Consider the following 25,103-nt stretch of genomic DNA (forward strand, 5'->3'; position numbering starts at 1 on the left):
CTGGGTCTGAAACTCAGGGTTCCCCCATCCATTTCTTTCTTTCCATGTTAGAGAGCGGTGAATTGCCATGGATAGCTGTGAGGATTAGCAAACCCTGTGTAGAAAGGCAACTGGGACTTGACCAACTAAGTCTCCTAATCTCTCTGGGTCTCGTCAGCTTCACTTCTGCATGATCTTCGTACACCACGGGGTTACTACAAAGGTTTCATGTGGAAACCTAGACACGGCACCTAGTGTGACCCCCAGTCACTAGTACCTCTGCAAACTCTCCTCTTCCCCACCCCATATTCCCAGTCCTTATCTCACCCTCTTTCAGGAAAAGAGACTCCTCCGTGGAAAGAGTCTAAGGAATTTGGAGGCCAGAGCTGCCTTGCTTGGCAGGGAGAGAAGAAAGTTGGTTGACAACAGAAGATGTTCATTGGGGGAGGTTGATAGGGCACAAGATGGGTAAAATTCAACCCCCAAACAAAAGCCCATGCTCGTGTCCTGGGACAGCTGGGAGAAATCCTCCAGGGGCCTTCAGAATGCTTATAGTACTTTCTTGGTCAGTTGCTATCACCTGCAGCCATATGTCGCTTCTGAGTTTTACTGCAGCCATGCAAACAAGGTTTCAGATCCGGAGGACAGGAGGGAGAACACTGGCAGGCTGGAGAGGGGTGCAGGGAAGGACAGCCCTGTGCGATCTTTGCAGACCCCCCTGGTGAAGGTGCCACACACTCCCATTTCATCAGTAGTGAAAAGAATGTCAGCGCTGGGGAAAATGGAAGAGGAATTTAATATTTTAATCCTTTGTGTGTGCCTGTGTGCTCATGCTTACGTGTGCAGGTCCATGTGCATGCATGCACAGCGGCAGCAATTGACATCTAATGTCTTCTTCAATCACTTTCTACCTTACGCTTTGAGGCAGAATCTCTAACTGAACCTGTTTACCAATTTGGCTATGGTAGATGGGCAGCAAGCTCCAAAGATCTGCTTGCCCCTGCTCCTCCAGTGCTGGGGTTAGAGGGGCCGGTCACCAGGCCAGGATCGTTACATGTTCTCATGTTTGCGTGGCACACACCTTATTGACAGTCATCTGTCTGGTGAATTATTTTACTTCTTCATCCTGCTGTCTCTTAGTCATTGACCAGAGACCCGAGAAAGCATCTGTAAAATTCAACCGATACCACATCCTCTCCCAAGCCAGCAACAGCAAAACACAGGTTGCTCTTCTTTTTCCAGCACCCTCTGCCTCCCTGCAGAGAAAGGACAAAGAGCAGCAGCAGGAGAAAAAAGAAACGTCCCTGTAACCTTGTCTTGGAGCTGCACACATTCTCAGCTAGAAAACAGGAACATGTGGAGCATCTGAGGGGGCAGGGTTAGCTGTGCCTGGAGAAAGAACCTAAGTGTTTCTCAAAAGACCTTCAGAACTTCTGGCCGTGCGTCTGGCCAGTTCTCTTACCAGGGGGACCAACATGGAGATGAGGATCCAGGCAGAAATGTCTAGAAACCTGAGGGGGATGCTGAGCTGGCTTGTTGCCTAGCAACCACTTGAGGGCTCCTAAGAGTACTGTAGGTGATGACAAGAGAAGCTGGCGAGGCAGGAAGGCCCTGGGCCTGTTTCTGAAGTAAGTTCTGTCTGTCCTACACAGACCCTTCTTTCACACGCAGCCTTGGACTGTTCGCCAGGCCGTGGCTGTAACGGGGGCATCCTGCTTCTCCACCAACTCAGTGGCTGTAACGGGGGCATCCTGCTTCTCCACCAACTCAGTGGCCGTGCCTGCTAAGGTGAGAGAGATTGCCCACAGAAAGCAGAAAGCCCCAGTTTTCACTTATGTTGGATGTAAGATTTGGTGGCGACTACAGGGGTGAGACCCAGGGCCCCAGGGTCTGCATCGCGGGACTACAGGGGTGAGACCCAGGGCCCCAGGGTCTGCATCGCGGGACTACAGGGGTGAGACCCAGGGCCCCAGGGTCTGCATCGCGGGACTACAGGGGTGAGACCCAGGGCCCCAGGGTCTGCATCGCGGTCGAGGCCTGTCAGCCAGGGAAGCACCCCTCCTCGGGTCTTGATTCATAGTTACTTATATCCCAGAACCTCCGGGGATGCGGTGCCCATTTCAGAGTGCAGAGGAGATTTCGGGAGACACAATGTCCTCACTCTAATTGATTTCCCTTAGAGAAAGCAACATCCGGCCTCCGCTCCTCCTTGCCCCACCTCCACCTTGCTCGGAAGGAGGCTGATGGAAGACCCACCTCAACTCCCCTCCCTATCTCTTCCCTAAACCCGCCCCTTCAAAGCCTGCCAAACACAGCTCCTCCCCCAAAGAGTCTCAAGACCACTCCCACATGACATATAAACAACATCCCAGAAAACAGACACATGGTTCTTCCAGTCTCTCCTCCCTGTCTCCTCTCTGAGGGGCTGGGAATCACCCGGGAATGCTTTACCCATTTAACCTGGTTTTTTCCAGTTCGGTCTGATTCAGTTTGCTGCATCAGCAGAGAGGCCTTCAAGGTGCACAGACTTATCACTCCTGCCCTCCATTCCTAAGCTCCCATGCATGTGCACATGTCAAATACTACATGCATTTTTTTTTTTTGTTTTTCGAGACAGGGTTTCTCTGTGTAGCTTTGCGCCTTTCCTGGAACTCACTTGGTAGTCCAGGCTGGCCTCGAACTCACAGAGATCCGCCTGGCTCTGCCTCCCGAGTGCTGGCATTAAAGGCGTGCGCCACCACCGCCCGGCTGCACCTGCCATCTTTTTCCACTCCTCTCCTCCCCGACACACCCAGGCTTTGCAAAAGGCCTTTCTCCCTCCCTGCCCTGATGACCTGAAAATGGGAAAAATCCAAGGACACTTAGTTGTTGTGAGGACTCTGGTATGTCCAGCATTTCAAAGAGCATGTATTTCTTGCATGTCTACTGTGTCCCCAGCCTGTGCCGGGTGCCCTGGATTTTTACTGTTTTCTCAGCCCTGCCCCAAGGGAAAGGAAGGTTGCCGTGTCTTCTGCTAGGGCAGAGGTTGTGTGCTCAGGATCCCTGGAGGAAGAAAGACCCGAGTATGGTTCAGAGAAGTGAGGCCGGGCTTTGGAGAGGAGGTGAGCTGGTCAGGCTCAGTAGCAGGACTGTCTGAGATAGAATGAACGGCATGGGTAGGTGCCCAGATGCTAAAATAACACTGTACTAGAACCAAAGGTGGGTATGCCTTTCCGGAGGAGTGACAGGGGAGAAGAGCACAGGGCTGGATCATAACAGACCTCAGGTACCATTAATCAAGAATTTTCAAGAAAAAAAAGAAAAGACTTCATATGATTAGATTTGAATTTAGAAATAGTTTTGATAAAATATAGAAGAAAGAAACCTAGAGGAAGGTCCCTCTAAAACTCAAGACAGGGCTAGCCCAATTGCTCAGCAAGTCACGGTGCCTGTTGTGCAAGCCTGGCATCCCTGTGTCTAATCCCTGAAGACCACGTATAGGTGGAGGAGAGAACTAGTCCACGGAACCATCCTCTGACCTCCACGTGGGCACCGAAGCATCTGCACACCCGCCCCATCTTACTGATGCATAACATAATAATAAATAAAGTAAAAAATTTAAATTGATGAAAAGAAAATTGAGGCAAAAAAATGAGGAAGGAGAGTCTGAACCAAGGGCATGATAATGAAGAGAATTGAAACAGACACTAGATTTTTCAGAGTGATGACCCGGGGAAAGTGGAGGAAAGCTCAGCTCAGAGCTGAGGCCGTAGGTGGTGGAGTCTGCTCACTTGTAGTCCCAGCTCTGCCCCTTACAGGTTGTGTAGCATTTGGCAAGATGACTAACTTCTGAGCACCTCAGATCCAAATAGCTTCTGTGCCTACAGATGCACCTGAATCCAAAGACCCAGCTAGATGGAACGCAGAGCAAGGAGAAGGTACAGTATTAAATAGTGAGCACACCAAAGACGGTACGGCTCTATTGATAGGAAGCAAAGTAGATCACAAGACAACACGCAATGACAGATAAAGAAGATATGCTTCATCTGAGCAACAGGAGACACAAAAACCCCAATGACACGGCTTTAGTAACACAGGAAACAAACAGCAGACTGAAGGGAGGCACAGACACATCCACAGTCATGGTGCAGGCTTTACACTCTCCTCTCGGTTGTTGGTAGACACTAAAAAATCAAGAACTATATAAAATATTTATACAATGCTATCCGGCTTGGACAGGTTGATATTCATAAATGCTATAACATCTGCAGAGCATACACTCTGTGAAATGCACATTGACCCTTCCACAAAATGCAATGAATGCTTGCCCAAGGTCTTTGGTTGTTTGTTTTTTTGAGACAGAGTCTCTCTACAGAGTCCTTGCTGTCAGGGAACTCACTATACAGTCCAGGCTGGCCTTGAACTCAGAGTTCTGCCTGCCTCTGCCTCTGAGTGCTAGCTGGGATTATAGGCATGCTCCACCACACTTGGCCAAAGTAAGTCTTAATACATTTCAAAGGAATGAGATTGTAATAGAATATTCTCCAGCCATAAAAGTTAAATTATAAATTAATAGCAATAATCTATCTAGAAAATCTCCCCCAAATATTCAAAAATGAGGCAACATGAATATGCTTTTAAATCATTTACACTTCCTCTGGGGTCCATCAAAAAATAAATCATTAAAGAAATCTAGAAAATATTTCACCTAACAATGGAAAATTGCAAGATAGAAATAAGACGGAAAATTCATAGCTCGGAGCACTAATGTTAGAAAAGAAGAAAGCTTTAAAATCAATAACCTAAAAATAATCCGAGCTTCCACCTCCAGAACTCAGAGGAAGAAAAGAAAATTAAGCCACAAATAAAGAGTACATAGACATAATAACAAGAACACAGCTCAACTGGAAAAGAGACAAACTGTGGTGGGAAACATCAAAGCCAAAGCAGGTTCTTTTACAAGTTTATTGAAATTAGTGACTCCAGAAGACTAATAGGAAGGAAGGGAGGGAAGAGGGAGGAGGGGGGACGGGGGGGGGGGAAGAAGGGGGAGGGAGGAAAGAAGGAAGAGGGGGAGACATTGTCACAAATAAGAGGGGTTATCACCAATGATTCCCAAAGACACTGAAGGGACAATAAAGTAATTCCATGAGGCTTTCTGTCACTGAACTAGAGAGGGTGGATGAAACGGATCCGCACTTGTAGTAGGAGATAATTTTCTCAAAGTAACAAACGAATATATAGGAAACCAGACTCTCTCCTACATTAAAGAAATGAATCTGCAATTACAAACTTCCCTAATTAAAAAAAAAAAAAATCCAGGCCCAGATGATTTCCCTGGTGAGTTCTACAAATTTTCCCATTACACAAAAATCCACCAGGAAATAGAAAGGTGAAACATTCCCAGTTCACTTTATGTGGCCTCTCTAACCATTATGTGAGAATTTCATAAAGACATTCTGAGAAAAGAAAATAACATAGAAAATTCCCCATGAATATAGAATCAAAACTAAATATAGAAATATATTACAAAATATAACCAGGTGTGGTGGCACATGCCTGTAATCCCGGCACTTAGGAGGTATCAGCCAGTGGATCAGGAGTTCAAGGTCATCCTCAGCTATAGAGTTTGAGACCAGCCCGGGCTACACGAGATCCTCTCACTAAAATTGCTTCCAAAGAAGACGCAGCTGTCCTGTTATGGTAACATTAAGAGCAGGACCTGGCCATCCGCCCACAACATTGCATACAGAATGTGGGCACTGATTGCCTGGGCCTCTGATGGGGAAGTGGGCTAGAGAGGCGGTGTGTCCTCGCAGAACTCACAACTGAGCCCCTCCCCCCGAAAAGATGGAGGAAAGGAAACATTCTCAGAATCCGAGTGTCTTATGCTAGGAGAAATGGGGCTTCCGGGGCTCTTCTAGGAACGTTTAATTTCCCAGGGATTCTGCTCGTCTCTGAGACAACACTTACCCTGTATATATTTGCTAACGTGTGTTTCCTGTCCCCCTTCCATCCAGGGACTGCCTCCCCACACCCCATTCTTTCCCTCCTTTCTGCATTTGTGTTAGCCACCCCCCTCTTCCCTCCCCCTTTGAAATGTGATCGACCTATAGAGCTCGGGCTGGACTCCTCACAGCAGACCTCTGCCTCAGTGATTACCCTGTGCACAGCCATACCTGGATGATCCTGTGCTTCAGAGCCATTCAGGTACCTGGGAGACAGCTTCCCTCTGGCGTACTCTACACCGCTCTCCTTAAGCCTAGCTCAGGGGTGATGCATCAACAATGACTTGCCTGGGCTGGCAAGGTGGCTCAGACAGTAAAGGTGCTTGCTGCTAAACCCGACAACCTGAGTTCAATCCCCAGGACCAACACGGTGGAAAGATAGAATTAACTCCTATGAGTTGTTCTCCATGTAGTGCGCGCGTGCGCACACACACACACACACACACACACACACACACACACACACACACATACACCAAAAGAATTATAAAAAAGAAGAAAAGAAACCTATTAGTATCGGGGAGGGGGAGATCTGGGGAGACAGCTTAGTCTGTCTAGTACTTGCTTTGCAAGCATGGGATTCCCAGAACTCATATTAATTTTTTAAAAATGTCCTTAAATGCTGGGCATAATAGTGTGCATCTTTAATCCTAGCACTGGGAAGAGAGACGGGAGGATCCCTGGGGCTTGCTGGTCAGCCAGTCTAGCTGAATTGGTGAGCTCCAGGTTCTGTGAGAGACCCTGTTCAAAACAGCAAGATGGAGAGTGACTGAATAAAGTCCTCGCTGTTGACCTCTGGCCTCCAGGAGCACAGGCGCACAGGTGGGGGGCACCCACATGTACCACACGTACCCATTCATACAACGTAGATGCACATTTACACATGTGGATAACAAAGGGATTGTAGGTGCTCTAGCATTTAGACAAGAGAATTGAAATTGGAATGCAAAGCCTTCCTTATACATAGAGAAAATCCTATGGCCAAATGAAAATCCTAACCTTGGCAGCTGTAGTAGGGAGAACAGTGAGCCCCCTAAGATAGGCGCACCAATCCTATGTCTATTAGTGCATCACTTTAAATGCGGAAGGTGTGATAAGGTGAAATGTACTGAGATAATTAGCGTGATATCAGCCTGAGTGTCACAAGAATCTTTGGAAGCACTCAGGCCTCCTGTGATAGATGTCAACTTGATGCCATCTGGAATGACCTGAGGGACTGGCCTCGGGGTGTGCCTGTGGATGATTATCTTGATTAGATCCATTGAGCTGGAAAGAGCCGTCCCTGTGGGTGGTACAATTCTCCGGACAGGGAAGCTGGGCTGCAAAATAAAAGGTGTGTGTGTGGGAATACCAATGAGCACAGGCATCTGTCACCCTCTGCTCCTTGATGTGGGTGCTGTGTGAACACCTGCTGCAAGTTCCTGCCACCTTGAACTCACTGCCACGATGGCCAGGAACCAGGAACTGTGAACCCAAGTAGAGCCTTGTCATGTTCACACTTGTGTTTCCAGGGCACAGCAACGGGAAAAATTTGCTAAGATACTTCTCTGTTAGTCAGTGGAAATGTAACTATGGAAGGGGAATCACAATGGGGGGGCTGTAGTTAGCTGTTATTTACTCTTTGGGATCCCACCACCCAGCTCCCAAAAAAATACACAAAGACTTATTCTTCCTTATGAATGCCTGGTTTTAGCTTGGTTTGTTTCTAGCTGGCTTTTCTAACTTAATTTATTCCATTCTCTTTATTATTATTTTGTTGTTGTTGTTGTTCTTTTCGAGACAGGGTTTCTCTGTGTAGTTTTGGTGCCTGTCCTAGATCTTGCTCTGTATACCAGGCTGGCCTCAAACTCACAGAGATCGGCCTGGCTCTGCCCCCCAAGTGCTGGAATTAAAGGCATGTGCCACCACCGCTCAGCTATCCCATTTTCTGTAACTATGTTTTGCCTCTGGACTTTTTACCTTTCTTTATTCTATAAATCCCTCTTTTCTTCTTACTCAGTGGCTGGCTGACTGGCTGGCCCCTGGCATCCTCCTTCTCCTCTCGAGCCTAGATTTCTCCTCCTATTTATTCTCTCTGCCTGCCAGCCCTGCCTATCCTTTCTCCTGCCTAGCTATTGGCTGTTCAGCTCTTTATTAAACCATCAGGTGTTTTAGACAGGCAAAGTGACACAGCTTCACAGAGTTAAACAAATGCAACATAAAAGAATGCAACACATCTTTGCATCATTAAAACAAATGTTCCACAGCATAAATGAAGTAACACATTTTAAACTAATATTCCACAACAGGGACATCACTAGTCTTGAAGATGGAAAAGAGGTCTAGGGTTTAAGAATTTAGGAAGACTTTAGAGCTTTCCAGGAAAGCTTTTAAGAAAGACACAGCTGTACCAGCCACTTGACCTTAGCCCTGGGAGACCCAAGTGGGGTCTAACAAATCTGTAAGATAATCCATCTGTGTGGCTAAAAGCCAAACAAACAAAAACAACAAACAAATCATGCTGTCAATAAGAGACAACATGGAAATTGAATTCTCTGCAGGGTTGATGCTAATATATTAAGCAGGGAGTTAGGAAATGGGAAAAGATAAGCTGAGTGCTCTGACATCTAGTGTTAGTCTGAAGTGAGGGGTGGTTTAAGGGATGAGATATTGGTGAAATTATTTAGGCCACTCCACGTAGTTAAAAGGAGATTTATTTAATGGCGTAACTTACAAATTAAGGGATAGGTAGGTCGCAGGGTCTGGGGAAGGTGTATCACAGTCCAGCGGTGTTCTCTGGAGCTCTGCTTTGTCCACCTCCACCATCCAGGGTCCTGGAACCAAGAGAGTGTTCGCCAATCCAGATCTCGGGTCCCCAGGCGCCTCCCTTGGCCCCGCTTTGTAGGCGTGACAGTTGCCGAAGTCTCAATGGGGGTTGGAACTTCCAGAACAAAGCTGGAATGGCTACCCACTACAATGAGATAATTGGATACTAAAGAAATCCTTCCACTCTTCCTTTGGTTCCTGAGGCTCTGGGAAGGCCACTGAAACAGATAGCAACCTGCTCAGTGAAGCCTTGGGACTCTGCAAGAGGTGACGTGTTCCTGAGACTCACTTCCTGGCCGCACACACCTCCCTTGGTAGAGCTGAACACTCTTGGCACACAGGCTGTTCTCCAATTGGCATGTTTCACATAACTTGTTTCATTGATGCACTGAAAGGAGGCTGCCTGAAAAATTTGAGAGTGAAGTTCATGGTAGAGGCTGGGCATAGGTAAAGATAACTGACTGTGTGGACGTGTAAGTATACTGGACCTCGTGCTAAAGATTTTCCATCTAAGTTCTTCATTTAGGGCAGTCTATGTAAGTGAGCCATATAATGTATTTCTCAGTTCTTGGGATGTTTACTTCAAAAGGTGTTTTGAAGATGCAGTGTGAGACCATGGGAACACGCTTCACCATGCCATTGGGATCAGCCAAACCAGCAGAGTGCACAGAAGCCCTCCCCCTCCCCCAGGGAGCTCTGCAGGTCCCTGCCTGTCACCAGCTGTGGGAGTATTGCTCACCTGCACTCAGCCAGGCTTCCCAAAGTTTCCAGGCATTTCCGCAGGAGAATGTTCCCACATTGCAAATATTGTGGGCATGTGGAATGCTATAGTAAACAACACATGAACCTGCCCTCAAAGATCCCGTCATTCCTGCATGCGGGAGAGCCGTTGACGATGAAGGAGGTGGTAACTAAGTCCTGTGGTGAGAGGGTTGAGAGGCTAAGTTGTGACCAAGAACAGAGTAGTCACAGTGGGAAGGCCGTCGGAAATGAAGACACTAGTGATAACATCCAGGCGAAGAGCATTCTGGGCAAGGGGCATGGCCAGTGCAAAGGGTACTTATATCAGGAGCATGCATGTCTGATGTGTTAGAGGAAGAACAGAGAGATCCAGGAAACTGGAGAGGAAGGAGGGAAATGAAAGCGGGGAGAAGAGAGGGCGGTGGTGTTGGTGTTGGTGGGATGGGGACCTTGGAGAGTTCCAAGGAAAGGCCTAGAGACTGACTTACCCTAGAGGGCTGCCTCAAAGCTCTGCCTGCAGCATGGAGGATGGGATGAAGGTGGTCCAGGCCAGCCACGGAGGAGAGTGGCCAGTTTTTACTCCTTTTCTGAAAGAGGGACTAAAGGATGCCCCAAGGGAGTCTCACTACCTGGGAGATCTAGAGACATCTCCAGAGCCATGTTTCTTCCTCCCTGTACCATCAGCCAACATTTTAAACACTTCTCAGAAGTGAGGACTTTTTTCTCACAAGATCACCCCCAAAATTCTGGGCTCTTGGCCTCGTTCACTCATGAGCTAAGCCTTTCAGAACAGAAGGCCATTATCTGTACCGGAGTGCTCAGTGAACTCCCGTCCCCACCCGGCTCCTGTGTTACTGTGTGCCAGGTGCTCAGGAGAGAACAGCATTTAAGAGAGGCTCTCAAAAACCAAACTGCCTGGGTTCAAATCCCAACACAGAAGTTTATTGAGTGTGTGACCTTGGACAAGGAGCATAGAACCTTAGTTTAAGCTATGGTAATAATCTAGTCAACACTGGGTTGTACAATATAAATATGTTCCTGGTGCCATGTTTGCCGTCTGTGGGCATTCTCAGATGCAGCCAAAGCTAGCCAGGAGGGTCATCAGAGACTTGAGATGTCTGCTCAAACTGAAGGTCTCCTCATGGGCAAGCCCCACTCACACCAAGCAAACGCTCAGCAGCGCCACCTAGGGCCACGCCCCCTCTCCCGTGCCCCCTCACACCACAGCATGGTATCAGGTGTGCTCAGGAGCCTCCAAGGCGATGTACACACTCCTGCCCTGTGAGAGAAATTTCAGAAGAGTAAAACAACCCTTGCAGTCAGGAATTCCAGGTCTGTGGGGGACGTAACCCTCCAACATGCTCGCGGGAGTGGCTGCCCCGCTCCACCACCTTTCAAGGGCAGCTGTCAGCCTAGACCTGTTAGGACATAAGAAGAACAAACAGGCGAGGAATGACCAGTGTCCCGTGAGATGATGGGAAACACTTTTCACACCAATGCTTGAGGATGGCTACAAATGTCAACGTTGTGTCCCACTGGCATCTGCTCTGCAATTGGAACTTCTCTTTTTGTTATTTTAAGAATTCCTTGTGTTTCAGGATCATTGCTCCCTCTTGAGTAAAAGCAAGTGCCTGGGAAAAAATTAACTTGAAATAGTGACTTGTTGTCATTTGGAGTAGAAAAAAAAACAACAAATGTACTAGATCAAAGCCAATCTAAAATTAAATTGTGATACTCACAATATAGATAACCAAACATTGCATAAATATTGCATTGTTACCAATGAATGAAGATGGAGGAGGTGTCCGGGGTGAGATTCTCCACTATGTCTCATTCTTGCATGAGTTCTAAGTCAAATGTAACTTTCTTTAGCACTCTATACCACAAGATATTTCATCTGCCAGTGTCATGTGACACATCCCTGCACATATGCAAACACAAACTCACCTACAAGGACCCTGCCCGGTGAGTTGTGGTCTGTTCTCTCCACCCTGGTAGAGGCAGCTACTCTCCTGGACCCCTCCTTCCCAAATAAACCTCTTTCTCAAAAGAGTATTGGGTGAAGACCTTCATTGACTGGTGAACAGAAGAACCTTCCTGGGACGTCCCATAGTGGACTGAGCAAGGAGGAGCTGAACAGAAGAACCTTGCTGGGATGTCCCATAGTGAAATGAGCGAGAAAGAGCTGGTAACACTGAGCCAGAGATTGTGGCTCTCCAGGAGAGGAGCAGGATTGCTGTGTCCTGCGGGGAAAACATCCCCCATCATACCATCATACCAGGTATATCCTGACCTTCCCGAAGAGTCAGGATACCCTTCCTTGCTGAAGCAGTTCCAGGCCTGACTCTCCCGAGAAGTCAGAAAACCTTCCTTTCCAAGGTTGGGCTGTTTCTTTGCAGTCTCAGCCATCAGAGCTGTGCTAAACAGCTCCAGGTGTCTGGGACACCTTCAGGGCAGAGCTCTTGTCCTAAGTAGCTCTGAGGTGTCCGGGATACCTCGCCCTCTAGGGCTGAACTGTCTCCTCGCAGTTTCAGTCATCAATTTACTTACATTTTTGTGCCAAAACCTGGGACACCAAACCCAGAGCTTTTGCAGTTTACTAACATTTGGTGCCGAAACCCAGGACACCAAACCCAGAGCTTTTGCAGTTTACTAACACTATGTAGCACACAGGCTCAGAAAATACATAGCTAGTAAACACAGAACACCCTAGACCTTGGGACACCACATAGCATGTGGCCATCACATGCCCACACCAATCAAGCACAACACAAAGCTGCACAATACAACACAAACACTTGTGCATGCACAAGCATGCACACACACACACACATGCATGCACACACTTCCTTCTTGGTCTTCATACACCCTAGCTATAACGTGGTAATAGAAGCTGCTTACTTGGACAGGGGAAAGGGCTACCTAGCCCACTTTAGGTTATGTTTTGTCTCAACTGAAAGAGTCCCTAGTAATCTAGAAACCTACCACAAATATCCTGAGATAATCACAATGGAACTAATCAATATCTTATTCCCAGAACAATTGTGGTACCTTTTGAATTAAAATTGAGATGGTCCATGGACAGAGGATGGGACAATGTGTCCTTTCTATAAAAACAAAACAAAACAAAAACCAAACTTGAACTTGATGTGAAGTGCAGATTTGATGCAATTTGTTTGAAGCACTAGAAAATGGACGAGTTAAACTTGAGACAAGTGGTTTCTGTGAAAGATTTTGCACCTAGAAAAGCCATCCCATGTGTAAGACTTAGTCTTGAATTCTCAATATATCCCTGTGTGTTCTGTGGCTTTAAAAATATATAAATGTGGCTTGAAGAGATGGCTCAGCAGTTGAGAGAGTTTCCTGCTGTTCCAGAAGACCTGAGTTCAGTTCCCCAAAACCATGCTGGGTCACTCACAGGTGCCTGTAACTCCAGCTTCAGGGAATTCAACATCCTCTTCCGGCCTGTGCAGGAACCTGCACACACACACACACACACACACACACACACACACACACACACACTGCTGTGTGTCTTCCAAAACTTAAACATTCCCAGAATGTAAACAACTCAACATAGCTTCAGAAAGTCCCTGAAGTTGAGGAGATTCACCAGGCCCCCTCCCTCTCAAGAGTAAACAATAAAGACTGTTGAGAGTCCTTCTCAGGCAAGCCAACCTGCAAAGTCGTCTCTGAGACAAGATCAGCTGCCTGGAAGAGGTTTAGACCAACTGAGTCACCGGGAAAGGTTATTCTTGAACCTGTTCAGCTGCCTGCAGGCTGTGCAGTGTGTTCCAGGTTCCCAGCTTTTATGAGCTGTCACCTGTGCTGGGGTGGGCTTTGGTGATGTAGTGTCTTTGAGTCATTCCTGCTCCTGTAAGTGACCCTTCACCCATGTTCCTGTAAGCGACCCAAATAAAACTCATTGGTTCACCAAGTTGGACTTTGGTGATATCTGTACTTTGGTCTGTCATGGGACCCCTATGTGGGATAAATAGATATGTATGTTGCATCTCCCCCAGGAAAAAGTATTGTTACAACACACACACACACACACACACACACACACACACACACACACACACACAGATTTTAATTAATTAATTAATAAACTAGGGTTTATTATGTATAAGCTAGGGTTTAGTCCAGCTGTCAAGTGACAGAAACTTAGAACACTAAGAACTTAAACAAGACAGAAGAGGAAACATTCTGTGTCTTCACTATCATTACAAACACAGGTTTTCTCCTGTTTCTTCAACACCTTCAGAGTATAGCTCCCGTGTTAGAGTCTACATGACTGCTTCCATTTTAGAAGCCATGCTGACAGCCAGCAAAAGGGCAAGGGGAAAAGAAGGGCATTCTCCTCCCTCTCAAAGACTTTCTGGAAGGTAAGATGTAGCCTGCGCTTACACTTCACTGGCTAGAATTTCATGACCACACCTAGCTGCAAGGGAGGCCTAGAAGAGAGGCCAAGGTAGCCATGAGCCCATCAAACAGTAGAGATCTACGTATGCTATAGGACAAATAGAGGATGGAAAGTGGATAGTAGCTAGTAGTTTCTGCATGACTATAAAGAAAATGAAAAACAACCACCAGCCATGGGTAATTGTTGTATTCCATATGTAGTGTATTCGAGTGTGTGTGTAATTTCTTTTATAGGACTGAGTCTTTATGATACGTTGTTTTGTTCTCATTCCACATGTGTCTTTTCACAATTAGATGCAGATGCCTTTTTTAAAGCCACAAAGGGAAATATAGTTCAATTCTACCTAACAAAACATTTCACATAAGTCCCTCGAATCAGATATTCTTGCTTGATGCATCACTCTGTGTGGGGGACAGGGAACCAAAGTCACACACCAAATGACAAGCTAGGAGTTGAGGATTTGAAACAGGAGAGGATCCCTGGCCACGTGATAGCTGAGGGTGTGTGACACTCCAGAGCTTGCCGGTATGAGAAATTGTGCTGTCTTATCTCTGTGCACAGGGAAAGGAAGTATGCTGGGAAGGGTGGGGGTCATGAATCTACGTTGGTTTGTTCCTTACCTCTAGGCCAACCCTTAAATGCTGCTTGCTAGGGGCTGGAGCTCATGATATTTTGGGGAAATGATTCAATGGATTCTGTTGTTATGATATTTAGGGCTTTATTGCCCTGGCAACTTAAACGAGGATTTAGACTTCTTCCCAGAAGATCAGGGCATTACAGTTCAGATCAGTATCCAAGCGGTGACTTTTCTTAGCCAGTCAGATATCAGCTTCTTTTGCTCTTCTTTGATAGACTTGTATCATCTGCTCAGAGCCTGCAAACCTGTCACAGAAAAATATCTTACTTTCTCCTTGCTACGCTTTTAATGTCTCCTAAAGGACTGATTCAAACGAACTCTCAGCTCAGAATCCCCTAGTGGGTCCCTGCTTTCTCATGTACCAAACCCCAAGCATTCTCCTGGACTTGGAGTGCCCTCCTCAATCTTCTTCATCCTCCCCCTTGCTCCCCCTCCCTAGATTGCTCATTGCACTGAAGCTGTTAGCCCCTCAGTCCCTGTTTCAGAATCGAGGTTTTTTTTAGGAGGTGAGGTTGCACCCAGTGAGGTGGCATTTGCCCAGCAGTTGAGGAAGGGAACAGAGCCAGGAGATCTTGTGGTAGAGTACTTGCCTGAAAGGTTACAAGTCCTCAGGTTCGTCTTCAGAACTCTAGTGGGGTGGAGGCGGAGGAGAGTCGCATTTAGTAGTATTATTTAACCCCTTTGGTTTCTTTATACATTAAGTGGGAATGATAAAATGAGACCATGCATGTCCAGAATCCTACACTGTCTGGTTTATGGTGGAGGAGTCAGAAGAATTTTTTCCCTCTCCCCACCCCTTCTTCAGTAATTGTTTTTCTCTGTGTAGGCTCTGGATTTATGGAGTTGTGTCCCACCTCGATGACACCTATTTGGTGCTGGTCTGTACCTTGCTCTTGCTCGATGGGGTTGCTCAACTGTCAGAGCTTATTAAATGCCCTTGCTATGGAGGTCTTGGGAAGCTTGGTGTCGGCACGTGAGGGTTGTAGCTTTCTGGCTATGGCAAAGTTTGTGCCAACTTTACACCAGCCATAGAGTCTGTCAGGCTAGTGATGACTACATCTGCTCTGGGTCGAGCTCCCTCCCAGGACCTTTGATCTCTTCAGATCTCAGTTCTTTATTTCCTTTAGGAAATGACTGTGTGTACCTTCTGGGGGCTAGGAGATCCAAATTTACATTGTGTTCAAAAATGGCACATACACATATGAGCATGAGTATACACGTATATGAAAATAGAAAGGGAGAGCTACGTGGGCAGAGCAAGAGTTCTAAAGTGATATGGGAAGACCAAGAGAAAGAAATGGAGGTGGGGGGAAGATATGTATTGCTAGTTTTTCTCTCATATGTAGAACCTGTGCTACACACACACACACACACACACACACATGAGATACTATTTTAGAGGGGAAAAATGACCTGTGGGAAGTGGGGAAGTGAGAGTAATGGGGAGTGAGTATGAGTTAAATACGATGATATAATGAAATTATCATAATAAAATCCATTAGTTTGTATGCTAACCTCCACCCCCAAAACAACAACAAAAGACACCAATGTTACAAAAATGCAATTTGGGCTGGGGAAGTGGCTCAGTGGTAAAGTGTCTGAAATCACGATGCTCCCACTGTGAGACTGGAGGTGGAGACAGGATGATCTCCGGAAACTGGCAAGCCAGCTAGCCTAGTGTATACAGTGGCAGACAGCAAGAGCTCAAACAGGTAGGAGGTGAGATTCAACATCCAAGATTGTCCTCTGAATTCCACATGTGTGCTGTGGTACATGCGCACTCACAAACACGTACACACACACACACACACACACACACACACACACACACACACGATATTTGTTGAAATACAATTCATCTGGATAATCAAACCTTGAAGTGAAAAAAAAGTAAATAGGAAAAAATACGCTTAATTTTCACATTCCAAGGATTTATACCCACAGAAGATTTCTTTAGAACTATAAAAACATCAAAGCCTAAGAAAAGAACAGATCATTTAAGTAAGAGGAAGTACAAATTGTCTTGCAAAAATGGCCCAGTGTCATTGGTAACCAAATAAATATAATTTTAATCTTTAAGAAGGTACCACTTAAGCCCACTGAATTAAAATTGTATTTTAATATAATAAAGCCCAGAGCTCCAGCACCAGAGAAACTGCTACATTCACAGTCTTGTTGACACTGTAAATTATTACCAGCATTTTGAAAAGCAATTTAGCAGCTCATCTAAAGAGCCAGGAAAACATTTTTGCCCTTTGGCTGACAATGTTCACAGTAAGATAATCATACAAAATAAAAAATAATTATGTGATGAAAGTAATCTTTGTAGGGTTATCCATGATAACAATATATTAATAGTCTAAATGTCTTATCATTAAAGGAATGGTGAATTAAGTGTTGATTCCTGTAATATTGGTGTTGAGACCGGGCTGTGCCCTGCTCAAAATTGCTCCATATTGTATAAAACAGTGGCTTTCATGCTGCATCTTGCACTGGGCGACCCCATTTGAAGTGCAAATACAGAGGCAAGATGTCTGCGTTTCACTTGGCATATAGACACTATGAGATGCCCAGCACTTCAAGATGCAGACCAATACCACTCCTAAAATAACAACAACAACAACAACAACAACAAAATGCTACTTATATAAACTATCAAGTGTAGAAGGACCATATGAGCATGTGGCTGCATTAAAACCATGTCAGGAGAACCAGCAGAGCAATGAAAGATATAACATCACCACCTGTACCCTATAAAGATGAGGACACATAATAATGTGATGGTGGTGGCCTCACTGATCTGTCACCTGACCACTTGGTGTGGACATCAAGGGACTGACAAGCAAAGGACTCTTGACTGCCCCTGGGGCTTTAGCTTAGACCAGTGCGCATTGCTAATGCAGGCTACTAAAATTTCTGTCTGTTCTTCTGTCCACCTGTTTCTCCATCTGGATCTGGTCCTGCACCTCACCTCTGCAGCCTCCATGGTCCTGCACCTCACCTCTGCAGCCTCCATGGTCCTGCACCTCACCTCTGCAGCCTCCATGGTCCTGCACCTCACCTCTGTAGCCCCCATGGTCCTGCACCTCACCTCTGCAACTTCCATGGTCCTGCACCTCGCCTCTGCAGCCTCCACGGTCCTGCACCTCACCTCTGCAGCCTGCATAGTCCTGCACCCCACCGCTGCAGCCTCCACAGTCCTGCACTTCACCTCTGTAGCCCCCATGGTCCTGCACCTCATCTCTGCAGCCTCCATGGTCCTGCACCTCACCTCTGCAGCCTGCATGATCCTGCACCTCATCTCTGTAGCCCCCATGGTCCCGCACCTCACCTCTGCAGCCTGCATGGTCCTGAACCTCACCTCTGCAACTTCCATGGTCTGTACTTCACCTCTATAGCCCTCATGGTCCTGCACCTCACCTCTGCAGCCTGTGTGATCCTGCACCTCACCTCTGCAGCCTCCATGGTCCTGCACCTCACCTCTGCAGCCCCCATGGTCCTGCACTTCACCTCTGTAGCCCCCATGGTCCTGCACCTCACCTCTGCAGCCTCCATGGTCCTGCACCTCACCTCTGTAGCCCCCATGGTCCCGCACCTCACCTCTGCAGCCCCCATGGTCCCGCACCTCACCTCTGCAGCCTGCATGGTCCTGCACTTCACCTCTGTAGCCCCCATGGTCCTGCACCTCACCTCTGCAGCCTCCATGGTCCTGCACTTCACCTCTGTAGCCCCCATGGTCCTGCACCTCACCTCTGCAACTTCCATGGTCCTGCACCTCGCCTCTGCAGCCTCCACGGTCCTGCACCTCACCTCTGCAGCCTGCATAGTCCTGCACCCCACCGCTGCAGCCTCCACAGTCCTGCACCTCACCTCTGCAGCCTGCATAGTCCTGCACCCCACCGCTGCAGCCTCCACAGTCCTGCACCTCACCTCTGCAACTTCCATGGTCCTGTACTTCACCTCTATAGCCCTCATGGTCCTGCACCTCACCTCTGCAGCCTGTGTGATCCTGCACCTCACCTCTGCAGCCTCCACGGTCCTGCACCTCACCTCTGCAGCCTCCATGGTCCTGCACCTCACCTCTGTAGCCCCCATGGTCCTGCACCTCACCTCTGCAACTTCCATGGTCCTGCACCTCGCCTCTGCAGCCTCCACGGTCCTGCACCTCACCTCTGCAGCCTGCATAGTCCTGCACCCCACCGCTGCAGCCTCCACAGTCCTGCACTTCACCTCTGTAGCCCCCATGGTCCTGCACCTCATCTCTGCAGCCTCCATGGTCCTGCACCTCACCTCTGCAGCCTGCATGATCCTGCACCTCATCTCTGTAGCCCCCATGGTCCCGCACCTCACCTCTGCAGCCTGCATGGTCCTGAACCTCACCTCTGCAACTTCCATGGTCTGTACTTCACCTCTATAGCCCTCATGGTCCTGCACCTCACCTCTGCAGCCTGTGTGATCCTGCACCTCACCTCTGCAGCCTCCATGGTCCTGCACCTCACCTCTGCAGCCCCCATGGTCCTGCACTTCACCTCTGTAGCCCCCATGGTCCTGCACCTCACCTCTGCAGCCTTCATGGTCCTGCACCTCACCTCTGTAGCCCCCATGGTCCCGCACCTCACCTCTGCAGCCCCCATGGTCCCGCACCTCACCTCTGCAGCCTGCATGGTCCTGCACTTCACCTCTGTAGCCCCCATGGTCCTGCACCTCACCTCTGCAGCCTCCATGGTCCTGCACTTCACCTCTGTAGCCCCCATGGTCCTGCACCTCACCTCTGCAACTTCCATGGTCCTGCACCTCGCCTCTGCAGCCTCCACGGTCCTGCACCTCACCTCTGCAGCCTGCATAGTCCTGCACCCCACCGCTGCAGCCTCCACAGTCCTGCACCTCACCTCTGCAGCCTGCATAGTCCTGCACCCCACCGCTGCAGCCTCCACAGTCCTGCACCTCACCTCTGCAACTTCCATGGTCCTGTACTTCACCTCTATAGCCCTCATGGTCCTGCACCTCACCTCTGCAGCCTGTGTGATCCTGCACCTCACCTCTGCAGCCTCCACGGTCCTGCACCTCACCTCTGCAGCCTGCATAGTTCTGCACCCCACTGCTGCAGCCTCCACAGTCCTGCACTTCACCTCTGTAGCCCCTATGGTCCTGCACCTCACCCCTGCAACTTCCATGGTCCTGCACCTCACCTCTGCAGCCTCCACAGTTCTGCACCTTGACTCTGAAACTTGATCCAACTTTGAGTCCTAAGTCTGAGAACTTGTAGCTTAGGTCTGCCTCTGTGAGTCTCCAGTGACTCTCCAACCTGGTTCTTTGACCTCTTCTCTACCCATGTGATGACTCTCTGCAAACTGTATCAGTTTTCCCCCTCCCTCCAGGAAGGTTCCTTTGAACTCCTTGAACTCTATATCTCCTTAGCCCTTTCACGGACATCTATAACTATATATACACACATACATAGATGCAATACCTGTGTGATGTGTCATTTGAGAGTTAATACTAGTAGTTCAGATTGGAATAAAAGAACCTGTGTTTGACAATGGTCCACTGGCGAGACTACCTGGCAACTTGAGACAATGATGTGTAAATTTATTGTTATCCAATAAATCTTGACACTGTAGAAAGATACAAACATGTCTGTCCATGTTTCTGGCCATGTCCTGGCAATTAGATGACTGTCACATGATGGCTGAAGACCCTCTACTTCCCACTTCACTGTCACCTGGTATTCCTATCCCCAGCTACACTTAAAGGCCACACTGCGTGGTCCCATCTCCACTTGTGGTTCTTCCTCTACGTCCCCTCATCAGGTTACACTTGCCAGCTGTCTTCCAGACCCTCTCTCTGCCTTCTACTATCTTCCTCCCATGCCACACTCTCTCAAGTCAACCACACCCTCTTTGCTTCACAGTAGTTAATCTTGTCTCTCGCTTTCAAGGAAAATCTCACCCTTAAGCTCGTATCTCTAGGAAGCAGCTGCCTGTTGCTCTTTTCCCTTCCAGCCATCCTCTCTGTACGCATGCCCACTGCCCTATCTCACGCCTCATTCACGGACCACCCACTGCAGTACGGCTGCCAATCCTTCCTACTCTTTCAGTGACGTCACCAGTAGCTACCTTATCTTCCTTGACTTTACCTCATCATTTGAATGGGTATCTCTCTCTCTCTCTCCCTTTCCTCCTCCCTCCTCCCCACCTCCTCCCGGCTTTCTCTTCCTCCACCCACCCTGTAGTGACTTTGTTCCACAAGGGACTCTCATGAGTTCTCTTTTTAATTGGAGTCAGACAAATGGAGTCCAAATTCTGACTTTGTTTCTCCACCATGTGGTAAAGTTATCTGACTTCTTAAGCCTCTGTTTTCTAGAAAATGAAGGTAACAGTGGAACCTGCCTCATGTGGTACACACTCAAGGAATGGCAGAGATGATTCCTAACTTGCTTTCCTAGTCTAGAGTCTGCTGGGCTTTGAGAAACCCCTGTGTTCCACCTCAAACTCAGCATGCTATGACTGTGTTAAGTGTTGCCAGCCCCAAACCCTTCCTGCACCATAACGTTGGGGTCATCCTCAAACTCCCCCTTTAGCTGTGTCTTCCCATGCCCAGCAATGCCTCCCAAAGCCCCTCAGTGAGACCCCTAAGCTTTCTCCTCAATGGCCAGACGGTGAAATGCAGAGAAACTCTGGGATCTCAGAGGAGGAAGGACAGACTGCAGGACGGAAGGGGCTAGGTTCCAGGGCTGGTTGTGTGAAGGGCTGTCTGCCATGCTGAAAGGCCTGTCATGAATTTCATGTGAGCAAGAACTAACGCCCTGATAAATTACATCACTAGCAGTTCAATAACCACCTTTCGTGGCAACTGGGGTTGCTCTCACTAACACCGTCCGAACTGTCTAAAGGATCTGTCAGCTACCCCAATCCCCACTGACACTTCTCTCCATTAAGGCTTCATGGCCCTTTTAAAAGAATAGTCCATTGTGACACCCTCCTAACTGGCTGATCAGACTGTCGCTCTTCTCTTTCTTTAATCCATTCTTTATATAGTTGTTGCAGCGCCTTTGTGAATTATTGGAGGACCCTGTCTTAGTTAGGTTTCCTTTGCTGTGAAGAGACGCCATGACCACAGCTAAGGAAAACATTTAGCTGAGGGGCTCACCTACCATTTCAGAGGTTCAGTCCTTTATTATCATGGCTGGGAGCATGGTGGCGTGCAGGCAGACATGGTGCTGGAGCTCAGAGTCCTACATCTTGACTCACAGGAAGTCGTCTGTCACACTGCGGGAAGCTTGAGCCAAAAGAGACCTCAAAGCCTGCCCCCACAGTGACACACTTCCTCCAAGAAGGCCATACCTTCTAATAGTGCCACTACCTTTGGGGGCCATTTTCTTTCGAATCACCATAGAACCCAAGTCTGATTTTATGAATCATTTCTCCTTAAGAAAATCTGTCACTAGCCCTCGCTATTACCTTTGTGGTAAACAACCTCTTACTTGACACAAGGCCCTACACGAGCGGGTCCCGCCTGCCTGGCACTTCTCTGTCCCTTCCCTTTCACATTCATTGCCAGACAGAGTTAGTGGCCCACAGCCCCAGAGTGGTCTGCCAGTTTCCCTAGACTTTCCTTCACACCTTAAAGTTATAGTGCCCCCTGCCTGGCACTCTCCTATTCCATCCTGTTTAGGAGCTAGCACCCATCCTTCATAATTCAGCTTGGACACCACCTCATCTGAGAAACCTTCTCTGATTCAGCCAGGCTGGGTGAGACTCCTGGATGCCACCATGACTCACAGGAACACATCTTTGATAACTTTCCTCCTGTAATCCGATGATGCTTTTCTCCTGCAGTCTGTTGACTTACCTATTTATTTACTTAGGCGTCTCCATTTCTAGTATAATATCTAATATACAGATTGTGTTCGACAAATGTCTCCTGAATAAATAAATGACTGAATAAAAGTAAGAAATCATGGCCGGGCGGTGGTGGCGCACGCCTTTAATCCCAGCACTCGGGAGGCAGAGCCAGGCGGATCTCTGTGAGTTCGAGGCCAGCCTGGGCTACCAAGTGAGTCCCAGAACAGGCGCAAAACTACACAGAGAAACCCTGTCTCGAAAAACCAAAAAAAAAAAGTAAGAAATCATGATTGTGACAAAATATAGAAATGTTGACAATACACATTTTATTACTAATTTATTTATTAAATTGTACATTATATAAATTGTACTATATGCTTTATGGTATATGCTATAACTATATAAAATATACATGCAGGTGATGGTCCTGGAAGTAGCCATTTGATAGACTTAACTTAACACCCCTTCTGTGCCACATCATAGTAATGGAAAGATTAATTGACACTGCCCCATCACTTCAAGCGTGACAATCTGGCTAGCAATCCTGTTAGGCTAGTGAAATATTAGCACATTGTTTTCTTTCAAAACTCATCTTCATGGTGACAATGTATTTTAAAAGCAACCCATGAAACAGAAAATGTTCACCTATAAAATGCTACCAGTAGTCATACTGAAGTAGAAAATTCCACCCCTATCATTTGGATCCATCTCTCTAGAGGTAAGCCCTGGGAAGTTTTGTGTCTGCGCAGGTTTGCACACGTAATTGTGTATTGGCCTGTCTTCCCCATTGAGGGCGTCAGTGACTAGTCACAAGTCTATCTAGTTGCTCAAGTGGTGGGCAACCCATGTCTAGCTTAATTGTGCCATGTGTTCTAATAGCAGCCCATCTTTTCTCATGAAGCAGAAGTACTGGAGTAGGGTGGAATGGGAAGGGAAGCCTGTGTGTGTGTGTGTGTGTGTGTGTGTGTGTGTGTGTGTGTGTGTGTGTGTGTTTATATCTCATCCCCAGACCCCGGTGCTCACCTTCCTTCCAAGGGAAAGTTAGAGGAGCCTGGCCTGAAGACTGTGAGAGGTGTCAGCACCAGTCCTCGAACACAGGGAGATCCCTATTCTAGAAGGCAGAGCCAAAAGACAGGCCTGCTCCTTGCATGGCTCTTCGGGTGCCACCTGCACTCAGGACCCAGATAGACAGAAGCAGACTAGCGCCCAGAGGGTACAAGAGTCTCCCTCCCCTGAGTGGGAGGGAGGATTACTCTCTGTTCTTTCCATTGACAACCCCTGGCCCTTAAGGAGCCCTTGGTAATACCAGCACCAGATTAAATGAACCCAGTCTGGATGCAGGCTTCTGCTGGTGCCCCGTGTGTACTGTCACAACTTCTTCTACCTCCCTGAACCCGAGTTACTCCAGTAGCAAAGATAATGGCCTCTAATTCCATGTGATTATTTCAGAGAATAAAATGAGATAATGGGTATGAACCCACTAGTGTCAAAGCACTTTGAACATGTAGATCAAGATGATGGGTAGACTGCCTCTGAGTTTCTTTTCAAATATACCAGTAATGCAACTTTCTGATCAACAGTCTTGTATCCAATAGTCAGTTACTCAAGATGGAAGACTACATTTTTCTATACAGTTCAGCATTTTACTTTCTAAAAATAAGTGATCTTAAAAGCCATTTTTTTTCAGGGAAAAAAGTTATTTGCCAACTTGTTGGAACACCAACTCTTAGCTGCTTTGCACAGGGTTCTCTACATTATCGCATTGCTTGTAATGCCAATTTCTTGAGACCGTGAGGTGATAAGGAGTAGAAACTGTTCACTTGGCACAAAGAAAGAGCATCCTTGCCATATTTGGACATGCTAAGGGAAGGGGTGTCCTGCATTATGAGATGCTTTTGATACCCGAGGATGAGAGGCTACTTTGGACACAAGTGAAAGTAGAGAAATAAGAACACATTTTAAATAAAATTCACCTGTCTCAGCATGAGTCCTCAAGGGAACATACTCTATCCAACATCCTGGACTTGGACTCAGTAGTCCTCTATGATTTCTGCTTTTTCCAGGAGTGCTCTTTCTCAATAAATGGCCTCACATACCTCATCCAGCATTTTCTGTCTTCCTGACCTGTCAGGACAAGGACCAGTGTGCCGCCAGATTTACACTTTCCAGGAAAGAACTGCATTGCTTGGCTCTAAGAACCAAGTGCTTACTCTCTCTCTCTCTCTCTCTCTCTCTCTCTCTCTCTCTCTCTCTCTCTCTCTCTCTGTGTGTGTGTGTGTGTGTGTGTGTGTGTGTGTGTGTGTGTGTGTGTGTGAGACTATAGATGCCCAGAGGTGGGGCAGAACTGCTACAGTTCTATAAGATTCTAAAGTTTGTCGAATAAAGCTCTGATTTCATTAAACCGATTATTTGCAAAGGCTTGGGCCCAGAGTAGGCACACCTTGGAAGTGGCCAAGGTTTAGTACTTCCTGTTGAGGCCATTGAGACCCTTTAGGTCTAGAGAGAACCAAGTGTCAGCCTTCATCACGGGATGGAAAGGAGGTCCTTTGTGAATGCAGAAAACTAAAGGTGTGCAGAGGAGGTTTGGTTAGTGGGCGAAACACTCACCGAGTGACTTGCAGATGGGTTGCTGCCAAAATTCCTTTTTTACCCTATTCTGAGCTGCAGGGTGCTGTCTCGGGGAA

The 25,103-nt window shown here is 47.5% G+C and overlaps 1 long non-coding RNA gene across 1 annotated transcript; it reads left to right on the forward strand.

Annotated features, from left to right (window-relative positions):
- Window positions 1-1,510: 1,510 nt before the first annotated feature.
- On the forward strand, window positions 1,511-17,854 carry LOC131918413 (uncharacterized). The gene is made up of 3 exons (XR_009380967.1): window positions 1,511-1,767; window positions 5,979-6,168; window positions 17,555-17,854. It is a non-coding gene; the product is annotated as an uncharacterized LOC131918413 (long non-coding RNA).
- Window positions 17,855-25,103: the final 7,249 nt, after the last annotated feature.

This window comes from Peromyscus eremicus, chromosome 8b (assembly GCF_949786415.1).
Source record: "Peromyscus eremicus chromosome 8b, PerEre_H2_v1, whole genome shotgun sequence".
NCBI lineage: Eukaryota > Metazoa > Chordata > Mammalia > Rodentia > Cricetidae > Peromyscus > Peromyscus eremicus.